This window comes from Thalassophryne amazonica, chromosome 19 (assembly GCF_902500255.1).
Source record: "Thalassophryne amazonica chromosome 19, fThaAma1.1, whole genome shotgun sequence".
NCBI lineage: Eukaryota > Metazoa > Chordata > Actinopteri > Batrachoidiformes > Batrachoididae > Thalassophryne > Thalassophryne amazonica.
In genome coordinates, this window is record NC_047121.1 from 34,429,853 (window position 1) to 34,445,582 (window position 15,730).

The window sequence follows — 15,730 nt, forward strand, 5'->3', positions numbered from 1 at the left end:
TGGAATCGTCCTTTTTTCTGTGAATTATGTAACAGAATTATGGCACAATGCTGTGAACAGGCCAGACCTCCCGCACTTAAATTGTATGACATTTATCTCAGATTTGTAGCATCAAATGTCTATGTTTTATTTTAGATTTTGTAAAGCAAAGTACCATAATTCAGATTCTTTTATTTAGTGTTTCCAGCTTTAAGTATGTAGCTGGTTTTAGTTTTCAAATATTAGTTTGACGCTGATCAGTGATTTTTTTTTATCATCCCTGGCAACTAAGTTGAAAAATAGAGGAGGACTTTTGACAGTCAGTATAGACAGCCAGATGATCATATGGCCAGGCAATCTTGGGAATCAAGTCTTAAAAAGTGTAGTGTGTTTTCTGTCTGCCTGAGATTAGTTTCACGGGCTAAAAACACATGCACAGGGCATGCAAGTATTTATGGGGTGCAACTAAATTTGCTTACAGCCTTTGTGTGTTTATTTTTTACCATCTAGAGTCTGTTAAAAGAAGAAGAAAAAGATACAGTATAAATATTACACAGTGAAATAGTTATGTTGCCAAGTACATGGACTGAAGCGCACCATTGTTTTTCTGTTATCAGTTAATTTGACAATCAAGTTTGTGATTAGTTTGAACAATTAGTTCAAATTAGTTTGTGAATTAATTGTTCAGTCTTAAAAGTGTCAGTGTCAAATATGGAAGTAGCATTTATAAAGTAGGGTTTTAAAACTTGGATCTACATGGAATGCTGTGATCTTTGCAGAATCTACGGATGCCCTGGATGTGGATATAGCGGTCAGACTATATGCTTTGTGTGTCAGGAAGCGATCTTTGCAAGTGAACAAGCTTTGAAAGGCTCACAAGCTAACTTCTTCAGTTCAGTTACTTTACTGTTGACATTCAAGTAGAGGATTTGAGAAGTGAAAAGAAGTAGACTAGTGAGTTCAGCTCATTGTAAATATGGGTTGTGTTTGGCAGGAATAAGAGGTGAATTGTCCACCTTCTAGTTTTTGATTTATAATGCTTTGTGTGTACATTCCTCACAACTGGATGATGGAAGACAAACTTTGCCTTTCATGGCTGCTGTGGTCCTCTGCATTTCTTTGCTTTGAACACCAGGGACGTATTACGTATATTACAGAAACTATTCACACAGTATTTGGAAGCAAGGCGTAAGTGATATATGCATGTTGTAGACATGCACATCTTCACTAAGGGCCTGGTCCCACTGGGGAGAGGATTAATTGCGCATGAATTGAGTATACAAATTACGGGCATTCGTTGTCGTCCGCAACAAAAATGGCCAAAAATGACAAATGTCCCAGTATGAATTACGGATATATTAATAATATATAGCGAATATATAACTACATTTACATGCCGTTAATATTCGGGTTAAGGTCAACATTCCGGTTTCTGAATCATTAGGAATAACCCGTTTACATGCTTAAGCAGACAGAGTTTACTCCTGTATACATGGTCAATTGGTATCATATGGAATATCCCCATCTAAACAGCGACGCACGTCGTCCACCGGTGCTTGATTTGGTCTGCGTGCAAATCCTGCTTCGTATAAAACCCCTCACTACACACTTTTCTCAAACAGGCATTAACATTTTCTCACTTTTCTCTCCTGCGGGCTGGCCTCTGCATCAAAGCAGCGAGCGCAGTCTCTGGACCTGTTGCCAGATTTGGCGCAGGTCCGCACAGCAGAGAGGGGGGTGGTGTGAGTGGCCCGCTGCGGCGTTTACGAGCCGCAGACACGGTAAGCGCATCTGAGGCAGTGAGAGCAATCGCGGTGATATGCCGACCGGTGCCAGCGACCGGCTTGCCAATAAGGGACACAGAACACAATGCGCTGTTTACATCTGCTTCTGTGTGGTCCGGTGGGTTGCGAGCGCCGCATACAAGTAGTTGCCGTACTCAAAAGACCAAGATTCCTTGCGGATAGACATGCGCAGAACACAAAACTAATGTTCCTTTCTATGGGGATATCCGATGTACGTTTATATGACCTGATATTCGGGTTAGAAAAGGAGTAACCCAGGGGGTCTTATTCGGGATTTTAAAAAACCGGAATGAGCATATTGTGGTTTTTTGCGGGTGTTACATGGCCGTGCGCAACCGGGTTATTGCTAATATTCCAGTTATGAAAGGGTATTGGCTGCATGGTAAACATAGTCTATGATGAACATCACAATTGTATAAATGCATGTAGTGAGGGAAACGGATCAGACGCATTGCGATTATCATGGCAGTATTATGGGTGTATTATGATGCATCGCGCACGTGTTGCGCGTGCACGGCATCTGCATTGTGGTCAGAAATGAAGCACACTCGGGCCGTTGGCATCACTATTCACACCAACACCACAGCCTCTGGAGCAATTGCTGGACTTGGACAAGTTGATTGGAGTAAAGAAGCAGTGAACAGGGCGAGTGGTGACGTCAGCGGATTGCATCAGAGCGCAGCTCATCTGAACGATTATAACAAGAAGTTAAATCTGTTATAAACATAGGAATAAATAGTGTAACAGCTGCAGGCAAGGAAAAAACATGCAACTGTTTTATCAAGCCTTGACAATGTAAAAAAGTCAATAATTACCTTTCTAGATGGCTCAAAATGCTTTCTGCAGCTGGAGCTGTTCGTGCGCGTGCACGTGTGAACGGCCCAGCTGCAGCTTCCTCTCTGATGCAGGAGGTGATTAGAGCTGTTTTCAACAGGCAATTTGCAGAATAAAATGATTAATCCGCCACAAAATAATTATTTTATATACGCAGCATGCAGTGCAGAGCGCATGGCAACCGGTAGAACAAAGAACGGCGTCCAGCTGTGAACACAGCGCATCTGACTTGCATCCGCCGCAAATCAGATGCAAAGCAGACGTAATAAAAATGCTATATTCATGGCCAGTCTGTATGCAGTCGCTACAACTTATTTTAGTTCGTGATATGGACATGAGGGCCCGCAAAATATCCGTTTTACACACTGTCCCAGTCCGCTGCCAAGCCACAAATCCCTGTCAGTTGCGGATATCAGCAGATGAGGGCAATATACAGCGCATAGATTGAGTATGTATTGTGTATATTGAGTATGTATGGAGTATGTAAGGTGGATGTCATCCGCAGACAAAATTTTGTGCAGCTCAAAAATCCTAGTAATGGAAAAACATGCCTCTGCGGATAATTGCAGACGTGTGCGGGTGTCGGCGACTCATACAAGCATGTTTCACGCATATTGCGGATGTTAAGCGAATATGAGCCAATTTTGTGCGCAATCCATACACAAATCCTCCTAAATGCCAGTGGGACAGGGCCCTAAGCTGCTGTATGCGGGACACCGGTGAGTCTCACAGAGGAAGCCGCGAGTGATCACTGTTAACACGAGAGCCGTGGTGTGGAGCAGCTTCCAGCCATTTGGGTTATCGGTGTGTGTACTGTGGACTAAATCAGATAAGTTAAGCTAAGCTACCCAGAACCGGCGAGTCTGGTGGAGGAATTCTGAATGGGCAGCACCACACAGCAGAACAATAATTCTACATGGCTCTGTTCGTGAACGCAGCAGAGTGAAATCAGTGACACGGTTTTCAGGATCTGTTGTTATTTTTTGAATACACTGTGGACTACGAAGAGGTGGAGACAGGCATGTGTTGATCACAAAATACAAGAATTTGACTTGAAAACCAAATCAAAGCCATATTAAAGCTATATTACATTTGTACGAGCAGAGCGTTGCACAGCGGTGCAAGGCTCACTCTATGGTAGACAAAGGCACAAACCGGAAATGGCACAAAAAATCTCCCTGTCCACAAACCGATGGTAGACGAACATAGACATTAGAAAGAAGAGTAGATGCCGCATCAGTTGCTGTGGCGCAAGAAATGCGTCCGCCATCTTGGACCAGTCATCGTAGTGATTCTATCACAAGGCCGACGGTAGACGGACATAGACATTATAAAGAGGAGTAGATGCCGCATTGGTTGCTGAGGTGCAAGAAATGCGGCCGCCATCTTGGAGCGTCATCGTAGTGATTCTATCACAAGGCACAGTGAAGGATTAATTTTAGAATCTTACTTTCTTTTTTAATCTTTATAAATATGTGTGAAATACCAAGTGTTCCAGTACTTTTGGAGGGCACTGTATCCTAAGCAAAATGAGTGTGGTATTATTGCTGCTTTGTTTAAGAATGTTTAATTTTCACTGTTGAGGCACTTTGTGTGAAATCATAGTCATATCTTATATGCCATATTGTAGACAAAAAAAGAAAAATGCTTAAAAAGGTGGGGGGTCTGGAGGGAGGAGAGCTCCCCCCAGAAACTGAAAGGCAGTAAAAAAAAATATTTAAAAGGCAGGGGGTCGGGCCGAAAGGTTTTAGCGATGCTCATGCTCCACCGAAGCATTTACTCAAAAAAGTCTGAAGGACCTAAATGACATGGTGAGATGCTGAAGAGCTTTGCTCGTCATGTCCGTGACATATACATATTAGACAAAAATCAACCCGGATTGACTGTGTTGACCTGATGTTATGTAATAATTCTGGATCAAAATGGCAGTGAATCTGTTATGCATTTTTCAGACACTTTCTGGCTTATTTTACTTTTATCAGCTACATCAGGGCCTGCACAAGTTACAGTGGGAAGAGATTTATAATGTGTAATTTTTTTTAAATATGTTGACTGGAGTGAGATATGCCCTTTAAGCTTCAATGGTCTCAGATGACGCCCACCCAGAAGAAGAGAAAATTTTCAGTTCCTTTACTGACTGACTTTGAGGCTGACTCCAAAAGTGAACAGGTTCCCATGCAAGTCTGTCTTAAAATGCTCAACTTGAAAACAGAAATAAACATGTGTTTTTCTGACTTCTTAGTTGAAGAGATTTTAAGCCATAAAGGTATGCATAAGTAGGATCATGGGCACTTTGAATGACAGCTGATGAGCCGAGCACCTTCGACTCTCATAGCATTAGTAGCTTGGAGGCCGCTTGATGCAGCCGCTAGCTATTGTAGAGGCTGTGTCCCTCTTTTGGAGTATTTTATTACAATTACTTGGCATAATATGTCTGAACGGATCTGCTAAGACATCCTTTCCGTAATATTCGAGCTGAGTGAAAGTTTTGTCTTATTTAATGTTCTACACTAACCGTATTAGCACTTTTAGCAGTTATCTTTATCTTTAACCATTAGGTCCATTAATGCATGTTTACTGAGAAAATAAGCAGCTGATAACTTTTAATGGCCACACGAAAGCAAACTGTCCCGACAACCACCACACAGTCCTCAAAATTTGATTTGATGAACACCTGAACCGAGGTTATCCTGTTAGCTTAGCTGGTTTGGACTTGATGATAGGGGCATGTTCAGTCTTCTTTTGTCACACATTGAATGACTCACACTCTGCCTCTTTCATCTATCATTGCTTCATCGTGACATAGGCAAAGTCAGCATTGCCAGCGTGGCAGTGCCCAGATGGGCTTCATATCAGCTGTTCAGGGTCTCTATAGAAAACCTATGGGGGACATCACACAGGGTTTGTCCAGTATATATGCAGTTCATGATCGAAGCTTAATGCTTGGAGTAAGCATACTGACCTATCATTGTTCAGAAGTGAAGTATTCAAGGTCTCTGGTATAGCAGTAACTTCAGGAGACTGCTAAACTTTGGTACTAATGTCACAGCTATCGCTAGCCTTGTCTGGTTTGGTCCCAACAAGGATTACTTTTTCTTTTTGATATTACTTAAAATTCATATCACAATATAAATTGAATACCTTCACCGTAACGGTATATATCACGATATAAACCTAAGTGTAAAGTTATACAGTGGTCCCTCGCTATAATGCGGTTCACCTTTCGCGGCCTCACAGTTTCACAGATTTTTTAGTGCAATTTTGCATGCTTTATTTTTTTAACAGCACATTGTGTTCTGCGTCCTTATCAGGCGGGCCGGTTGTGGCACCGGTCGGCATCACCGCGATTGCTCTCACTGCCTCCGATGTGCTTACTGAGTCTGCGGGCTCGGTAACCTCAGCAGCAGGCCACTCACTCCGCCCTCCTCTCTGCTGTGCGCCAAATCTGGCAACAGGTCCAGAGACTACGCTCGCTGATTGATGCGGATGTTGACCGCAGCCGCAGAGCTCCGTGGCCACCGAGAGAGGACTTGGATTCTTTGCGGGTCCTGCATCCGTACCTCCGGAGGCAGTGAGCGAACGGAGAGTTCTGCGTGTGTCTGTTTATAATCTTCTCGCCCAAAAGAAAAAAGAAAGTGTTTACACAGGAGAGAAAAGTGAGAAAATGTTAATGCCTGTTTGAGAAAAGTATAAAGTGTGTAGTGAGGAGTTTTACAGCCTTAAAACATCTATAATAATTGCAAAAAAAAGCACTGACTACTTTGTGGATTTTGTTTATCACGGGTTATTTTTAGAACATAACTCCCGCGATAAACGAGGGACCACTGTAATGGAAGTGTTTCTGAATGGGTCATATAGTCCCTTTGCAAAGCTAAATTGATTAAAATAAACAAATAAAAAACATCAAAAAACAAAAACAGATATAATTAATTTTGGGCACCTGATTCTCTGACTTGTTAGACATATATTTTGTGCATTGGAATAATCTCATTTTGCCATTCTTGCTTCTGTCCAGCAGGAGGCAGTGTTTGTTTTTCTACTGTTGGTGTTGGTGGCATTTAGTCCAGAAAGACCTCAGAGATGACCCCACGTGGGTTGATGATCTTGATTGGCTTATGTTGTGGGTTTCCACCAATGATAAAGCGGAAGGCTTGTTTTTTTTTCTCTGCTTTCTTGGGTGAGATGGAGCTCTCAGCACAGTTGAATGAGGGAATGTGAGACTGTTTACTAGGGATGTGAATCATACAACAACTCGCGATTCAATGAGATTCTGATTCTTGGGGTGACGATTCGATACAGAATTGATTTTCGATTCAAAGAGCTCTGAGAAATAGTTATATTACTTAAAAAATGTTTATGTTTAAGAAAATGCAGCTTTACAAGGTTAATCAAATGATTTGAAATGCTTTGCTCATTCAGAGTTGGCTGGCAGTTTAGCGACGCGCTGGTCAGTACGGCAGAGACCGCTGCTCCACTTCTTTTAGCTCCGGGTGATGGCGTAGCATGTGGGCTTGCGGATTTGAAGTGTTTCCGAAGTACTTGACTTTCATTTTGCAGATTTTGCACACTGCATAAGTCATGTCAAGCTCCTTCTTACGCAGCAAATAATAAAATCCAAAATGCACCCAAACATTTACCTTCAGCAAAGACGGTGCTGGCTACATTAGCTCTTTGTCCGCCATGCTAAGCTGCAGCTCACGAATGTTTGAATTGAAGCACGCCGGACCCTCCCCTCATGGGGACGCTGTAGTATGGAGGCCGTTGCCTGACAAACAGTACATGCAGCGAGTAAGCAAGAAAATGTTTAAAAAAAATTTAAAAATCGATTCTTGGGCATTTTGGATCGATTCAGAATCGTAATAAATAAGAATTGCGATTCGGACGTGAATCAATTTTTTCCGGTACCCCTACTGTTTACTGCAGCTTTCTGCAAATACATGCGCCAAATATGACCATAAAATTGGCAAAACACTGAGTTATTCACAATTCAGGTTATAGTAGGCCTATTAACATAATTTTAAAACTTGTATAAAGCTTGAAGTGTGCACTTTTAAAACACAATTGAAACAGAAACTGACTCTGGTGAATTTAATGGGACAGTGGCTTAATTTGGTCATGTGAATTTTCCATGACCGAATTCAGTCAGGTGACCCCAGAGGGTTAAAATATCTTATAATTTTACACTCTTACAAGGAGAAGTTTTAATCTGCGAGGTGGAGATGGAGCCCGTGACCAAAGCACTGACTGCAGCCTTTTCCAGTCGTTCAGAGTCACTGAGGAAGATACGATGACACCATCAACAAGCATTACCGCGATTGGTCGGCGGAGTCTAAATCTCTACCATTGGCCAAATTTATACCGTGAACTGGATATATTGTTTATATCGCCCACTCATAACTTCAGGTCAGAGAAAGTGCTTCTCTACCAAGTGGTAAGCTTTGATGGGTTCAGATGAAGCCCTACCAGAAGAAGAAAAAGTTGCAGTTCCTTGACTGGCCATTTGAGGTTGGCTCCAAAACAAAGCACGTTTCCACGTGTCAAAATGTCCAACTTCAGAGCAAAAATAAACATGTTTACAGCCAGGTGTTTACAGCCATTTGGTGATGTCATGTAGCCTACTGTTTATGCACTCTGAAGTTTTTGTTTAAAATTTGTGTTAAATTTTATTTTTAAAAATCCATTATGTGGATCCCAAACCAGCCCGAAGCTATTTTTTTTTTCTTTAATATTTATTTCATTCATTTAAAAGAAAAACAGAAAAGCAAAAAACAAAAGCACCACAATACCAGAATGAAAAGGAGCAGAAAGAAGAACAAGTCTTATGATTTCTGCCCCTTTTAACAATACAATCTTTCAATATACAGCATCATAGTCAACATTATTTAACAGATTGCATTTCTTTAACTTGTCACATACCACTGACCCATTTCATAATTATGACCATTAATTAATAGATTACATCACTGACAGGTTACATTTAAACTTAAGACACTCCAAACATTATTAACAGTTTACTTTTTTTTTTTTGACTTTCTTGCAGCCCACTGACTTACTTCATAGTTTCATACTTACTTAATACATCTAATTTAATATGTTTTTAAATAATTTAAGCGACCTTAATTCTTTAATTTCTTTATTAAGATTGTTCCATAATTTGACACCATTTACTGCAATACTCCTTTCCTTTACTTTGGTTCTAAATCTTGGTTTTTTAAAGACTTCTATTCCTTTCAATTTATAACTACTTACTCTTTTTTCAAACATATTTTGAATGTTTGTTGGTAAAGTATTTTTATTAACTTACATCGTTTGTAATATTTTCAAATCAACTAAATCATGAAATTTAAGTACCCTATACTTAATAAACAATGGATTAGATGAATCTCTAAAACCACTGTTACTAATCACTTTTAAAGCTCTTTTCTGCAAAATAAATAAAGGTTGTATATAGGTTGTATATGTTGATCCCCAGATTTCTACACAGTAAGTTAAATATGGGACAATCAATGAATTGTACAATGTTAATAAACCATAACTATTTAATGAATATTTTACTTTATGCAAAACAGCAATGGCTTTCGCTATTTTTCCTTTTATGTAATTTATGTGTGACTTCCATGTAAGATCTTCATCAATCATGACTCCTAAAAATTTCATTTCTTTTACCCTTTGTATATCCATTCCATCTATTTGTAATGACACATTATTTTCTTTCGCTCTATCATTAAACTATGAAATTTGTCTTATTAATATTTAGTGACAATCTGTTTATATCAAACCAATGTTTAACTTTTTCCAACTCTGTATTTATCACTTGTGCTACTTCCTGTATATCTGATCCAGAGTAAAACAGCGTTGTATCATCAGCAAATAAAATGCTGCCAAGCACATTGGATACATTCACAAAATCATTGATATACAAAATAAACAGTTTGGGTCCAAGTACCGATCCTTGTGGTACTCCATAAATAATGTTACACAATTCTGATTTGGTATTATTTATCTGAACAAACTGTTTTCTATTTTCTAAGTAGCTTTTTACCCACTGATGTGCAACACCTCTTATTCCATATTGTTGTAACTTGTGGAGCAATCTTGAGTGGTCTATAACATCAAAAGCCTTTTTCAGGTCAATAAAAATACTTACAAAATAATCCTTATTATCTATTGTTGTTGATATTTTCTCTATTAGTTCCATAATTGCCATAGCTGTCGAATGTTTTGTTCTGAATCCATACTGAGCATTATTTAAAATATGATGTTTCTCAATAAATTTATCCAATCTTGTTACAAAAACTTTTTCCATAATTTTAGAAAACTGTGGAAGCAATGATACTGGCCTGTAATTAGAAAAATTATGTTTGTCTCCATTTTTATAATGGGACTACCTTAGCAATTTTTGTTTTAACCAAACAATTTTATTTGAAACAGCCCAGTTTGGTAACACGGCCCAATCTGGCAACATTATGTAAATAAAATTTGAAATTGCCCATTGGGCTGGAAACCACTGTGAAAAGCACTGTGAAAGCTTCAGAAGCTTTCAGAATTAGTGTGTACCCCAAGAAAACCTATGCAGTCATCAAAGCTTCAGTATATGCATAACATGAGGATGCTGTAATATTTGGAGTATGACATTAGAAACAGTGCGGAGCAGGTGTATCAGTGGGACAGGAGGACTGTTGATATATTGACCAGGATTCGTCTGGAGGTGTGTTTCAGGCTACCTGTCTGTGTCCTTGGACAAGACACTTCATCTGCATTGTCCCGGTCCAGCCATTTGTAAATGGTACCAGCCTTTGGCTGGGTAACTCACCTGCAATGGATTGGAATTCATTCCAAGCGGAGTTGTAGAGTCTCATTCACATCACCCTGCAGTATTCCAGGATAAGAATCGACACGATGGGCTGTGGCCTTGTACAGGATTTACTTATTTCCTTATGGCCCTGTGGCTTAGTGGTTAGCACTGATGCCTCAGCAAGAAGGAAGAAGGCAAGAAGGTTGTGGGCTTGTTTCCCACCCTTTGTGTGTGGAGTTTGCATGTTCTTCCCGTGCCCGCTTGAGTTTTCTGCAGGCATTCCAGTTTCCTCCCCAATCAAAAACATGCTGTGGAACATCTGCCAGGTACAACAGATGGAAATGAGTCAATAGCTATAATCTGGCTTGTTTATATAATAATGTACATGAACTTGCACTCTCTTCACAATACATAAATAATTAGAAATAGACAGAAACTTGAAGGTCTAATTTGAATGTTAAAAAATATGGGTCGTAATGGTTGTTCTGGTATTGCGTAACTTTTATTTTTGATAAGTTATGTATAATAGATTGCAGATATTTCATAGTTTCCAACCCAGTCTCACGGCAAGTCGTGATTCAGCATCACGAAATACATTAATCTACTGGTTCGTGATATTGTCATGAAAAGTGCCTCGTTTCGTTAGTTTCTCAGGGCTCAAGACAGTCTTATCTTCACTTCTATTTTGTCTAACCAACCATCCAAGCATATTCCTTTGGAATGATAAAGGACAGCAGCTTTAAATTGTCACTTTTGTATTGCTGATAAATAGGGACTTAAACACTTAAACAGCCTTGAATGACTGGTATTCGAGGTACCTGTAATATTCTACTAAAGATCCCAAGATAGTTTAACCAGATTGCCAAGAGAAATTTACACTGCAGTTCTGTTATTCATTCATTTTCTTACTGCAGTTAAGGGTCATAGGGGCGCTGTAGCCTAACCCAGCGGTCATTGGGTGAGAGTTATAGGACACCATAGACAGGCTTCCAGTCCATAGCAGGGCCAGCAATGTACTGCACTGGCAAAAAAAAAGTCAGTATCGCTGCCTTTCTACTTGACATTACTGAATGGTTCAGATGCCGTAAACCATGTACGTGTCATAGCACCTTAAATCAAATGTAATCTGTTGCTTAAACCTATCACACACTCTGTGTTGCTAAGGGTTTACAGTCTTTCAGGTTTTAAGATGGTGTCAGTGACAGAGTTAAGGGTATCATGGTGCTGTCTGTTGTTTGCATCAGGAATCAAAGACCGCCAGTGTTGGAATGAGAAACAGATGTTTGTGTGGAATTCTCCTCTGACTACAGCAGTTTTTCCATGTTTAAACTTTGGGAATTCCCTCTCCCACCTACCTCCCCTCTTTTGTGCTCTACATGCCCATCCTGTGCTCTTTTGACACATGCTAAGCTGTACCTGAGCTACAGTGCATCCAGAAAGTATTCACAGTGCTACACTTTATCCCACATTTTTTTTTTTTTTTAGGTTATTTTTGGGTTATTGGGTTTGCGGCCTGTATCGTGGTGCTGTCTGTAGGGTTAGTGGCCTGTAGGCCACTAACATATGTTGTGGCGCAGCGTCCGTCGTAATAGTCATCAGCGTCATTGTTGTCCGTTTATTGCAATATCTCAAAAACTGACTGATGGACATGGCGGCCGTGTTTATGCCGAAAATAGCTATTTTGAGCACTTAAAGGTAGTTTTCTCAAAACTGTCTGATAACTTTTTTCTAATTTGTCAGAGGCGTAATATGGGTCATTGACCTATTTCACATAAAAAAATTATAGATTTATTTGTTTGGAAATTTTTATGCCGAAAATAGCCAAATTGGGTATTTGGTATTTATAATTTTCTCAAAATCTACCTGATAACTTTTCTTTTAATTTAACAAGGGCACAATTTTGGTCATTGACATTGTTTCCATCCCAAAATTATTTGCGTAGATTTGTTCATTTGGAAATGGCGGCATTTTTTTTTCCTCAAACACTGTCAAATAAATATATAACCTTTGAATGATATGAGATAGAAACTTACTTTTTTTTTTTTTTTTTTTTTTTTTACTGAAAAGTTAATTCCGCGGAGTTTCGAGCCAGCCATCGGCCATCTTTGTACTCCTCATAGAAGCTGTGTGATGACGTGCGCAATGTGAGTGTCCAATTGGAATTGGTTCACTGTCACATAGTTTTCCAAAATCCAATCGTAGGGCAGATTTACCTCACATGAAAAGCCAAAGATAGTTTTCAGGAGTGATATGTTACTAGTTGGCCCGTTTGAATAGCCCCCTTACTGCAATACAGAGGCTTACATAAAGACACTGAATGGGCCCAGTGTCGTGTTACCATTGTGTATTCTTTTCACTGTACCATCTGGTGACTCTCACTCCTCCACTCGCCACCACGTCTGTCACACTTTCTTTCTCTTTTCTCTCTGTTCAAAACACGCTTTTTGTCCATCCTCTGGTCAAGTGCATCTGATAAACAATGCAGATGTGTGCATGCTTGGAATGTTTGATCGACAAATGTTTGACCTCTTTGTATCTTCAAAGTAGGAGTCATTGTGTCTGCAAAACAATAAAAAGGGAGGAAAACATTCAGAATGGTTTAATGAGCCTCTCTTTGTGTGAACGGCTAAAATTATTTGGGAATTAGTCACATTTAATATCAGTCGCTGCATCACAATAGCTTTGTGTGAATATTAATTTGACAATACGAGTATATCAAACTGGGGCAACGCAATGTAGAGGTGGGCGATACCGGGAATTTTGGTATTGATCCAATACCAAGTAAATACAGGCCCAGTATTGCCGATATTGATACCGATACTTTTTCATATTTACGCTTCATAGATCCAAAGAGTCCAAAAGACCTAGGATAGAATTTCGCCAAACATTGTACGTGACAACAAAATACTTTATTATCACAATCAACATTTTTGTTTAAAAAATCACTCAACACAACTTAAAATCTCCTGAGGTAGAGGGCTGACAAACCACAATACAAGGGTGCGCTGCTCCGTGTTGTGTGACACAGCGCAGTGCTGCTCTTACAGACAGAGAGTAGACTTTGATGAATCTGCGTCTGCAGCAGTCAGTGCGTGTGGGAGAGAAAAAAAGCTTGAGTATCGATCTTTTTACACGAGGATCATTTAATATCAATACCAGCATTAGTATCGATATTATCGATATTAGGATCGATCCGCGCACCTCTAGTGCAGTGGCTTAGTGGTTAGCACTGCTGCCTCACAGCAAGAAGGTCATGGGATCAGTTCCCATCTGGGGCCTTTCTGTGTGGGGTTTGTTCTCCCTGTGTTTGGGTGGGTTCCCTCAGGGTACTCTGGCTTCTTCCCACATCCAAAGACATGTACCCCTCCTCATGCCCTATGACTGCTGGGATAGGCTCCAGTAGAGTCCCTTTATTCAAAGAGTAGCGACATGACGAGCTGGAAAAAAAAAGGTCATGTGACACATGGTGCCATCTTGGAGCCAAAATAAATTAAAATTAAAACAAATTCTTATTCCCCAACATTAAATAATCAAGCCCATCCAGCACCCCCAAGAAACACAACTCTCTGCAGCCACCGCTGTTCTAAATTCATTCAAAAATGTTCAAAAAACATGAAACCATACAGTCAGTACTAGTTGATTTGGATTTAATATGAAAGTTCATTATTATTATTATAATTATTATATGTTGTTATTGTTATTATTATTATTGTTATATTATTATATTATACAGGAGTTATACTGAAAATTTATTGGCTTCAATTTCTTTTTTGTATAAACTGGACTGAAAATGTAAAAAATAAATAAATAAATAAAATAGCAATATACAATGAAAACTTAGTGTTGCGTCATTGATAAGACCTTCCCAGCTGTAAAACAGTTAAATGATTTTTATATTATATATATATATATATATATATATATATATATATAATATATATATATATATATATATATATATATATATATCAATCAACCTGGTCTCACGGCAAGTTGTGATTCAGCAGCACGAAATATACATTGATCTATTGGTTCGTGATATTGTGAACAAAAGCACCTCATTTTCGTCATGGCAGTACGAATTCATTCTCATTCATTCTGTGATGGCTGCATGAAATTAAAAGTGAAGCGGGGGGTCGGTGTGATTATGGTTAGGGTGGGAGGAAAGAGTAAGATTAGGTTATGGTTAAGGTTAGGGTTGGGGGTGGGAGTAGGGCTAGTAATAGTGAGTTACAAAAAGCCCCATCACGAAAATTTTACTCATTTCGTCATGGGAGCACGAAAAAAAAAAAAAAAAACGTGAGCCTGGGCTGTGTGTGGTGTATATATATATATATATATATATATATATATATATGATTCTTTATTATGGTACTCATTGGATAAACAAATTCCACAAAATGTTGGTTCACGTGCTTGTCGGTGAGAGGAGCTGCATGCGTCAAATTATGCAAGTGAACAGGCTGATGGCATTGATGACCAAAGGACTCATCTTCCCCTGGGGAGACAGCTGTTGCAATTACACAGCCGCAACACAAAGCCCAACCTGCTCCCTGCCGCACCTCCAGAAGGGACTAATCAAATCAAGACAGAGATGATGCAGACAAAAGATTGGAAGCTGTGGTTTGAAAGGGAGGGTGAACTGGAATATCAGCCGTGGAGCATTGCGGGTGTGAATGCCTTTGTGCAGAAAGATGGTTTACAAAAGCTTATGAGGACTAGTTTTTATGCAAACCCAGCAGTGGATGAAGAGACAGCCAGCAAGTGGCTTTGTTTTGCATAATTTTATAGCCATAAAAAGCAAAACTGTTACATTGGAATTATTTGAACTAGGGCTTCAAAATGCAGTCACTTTATTAGATACACCTTTTCAATTGCTTGTTCACACAAATAGCTAACCAGTCTATCACATGGCAGGAACTCAATGCATTTAGACATCTAGATGTAGTGAAGACCACTTACTGAAGATCAAACTGAGCAACAGAATTGGGAAGAAAGGGGATTTAAGTCAATTTGAACATGGCATGGTTGTTGGTGCCAGACAGGGCTGGGCGAGTATTTCGGAAACTGCTGCTCTACTGGGATTTTCACATCACATCCACCTCAAGGGTTTACAGAGAATGGTCCAAAAAAGAGAAGGACATCCAGTGAGCAGCAGTTGTGTGGACTGAAATGACTTGTTGGTGTAAGAGGTCAAAGGAGAATGGTCAGACTGGTTTGATGGGAAACAGCGTGTTGCTATCATGTCAATATGGACCAACGTCTCTGAGGAATGTTTCCAACACCTTGTATGAATCTATGTCATGAAGAATTAAGA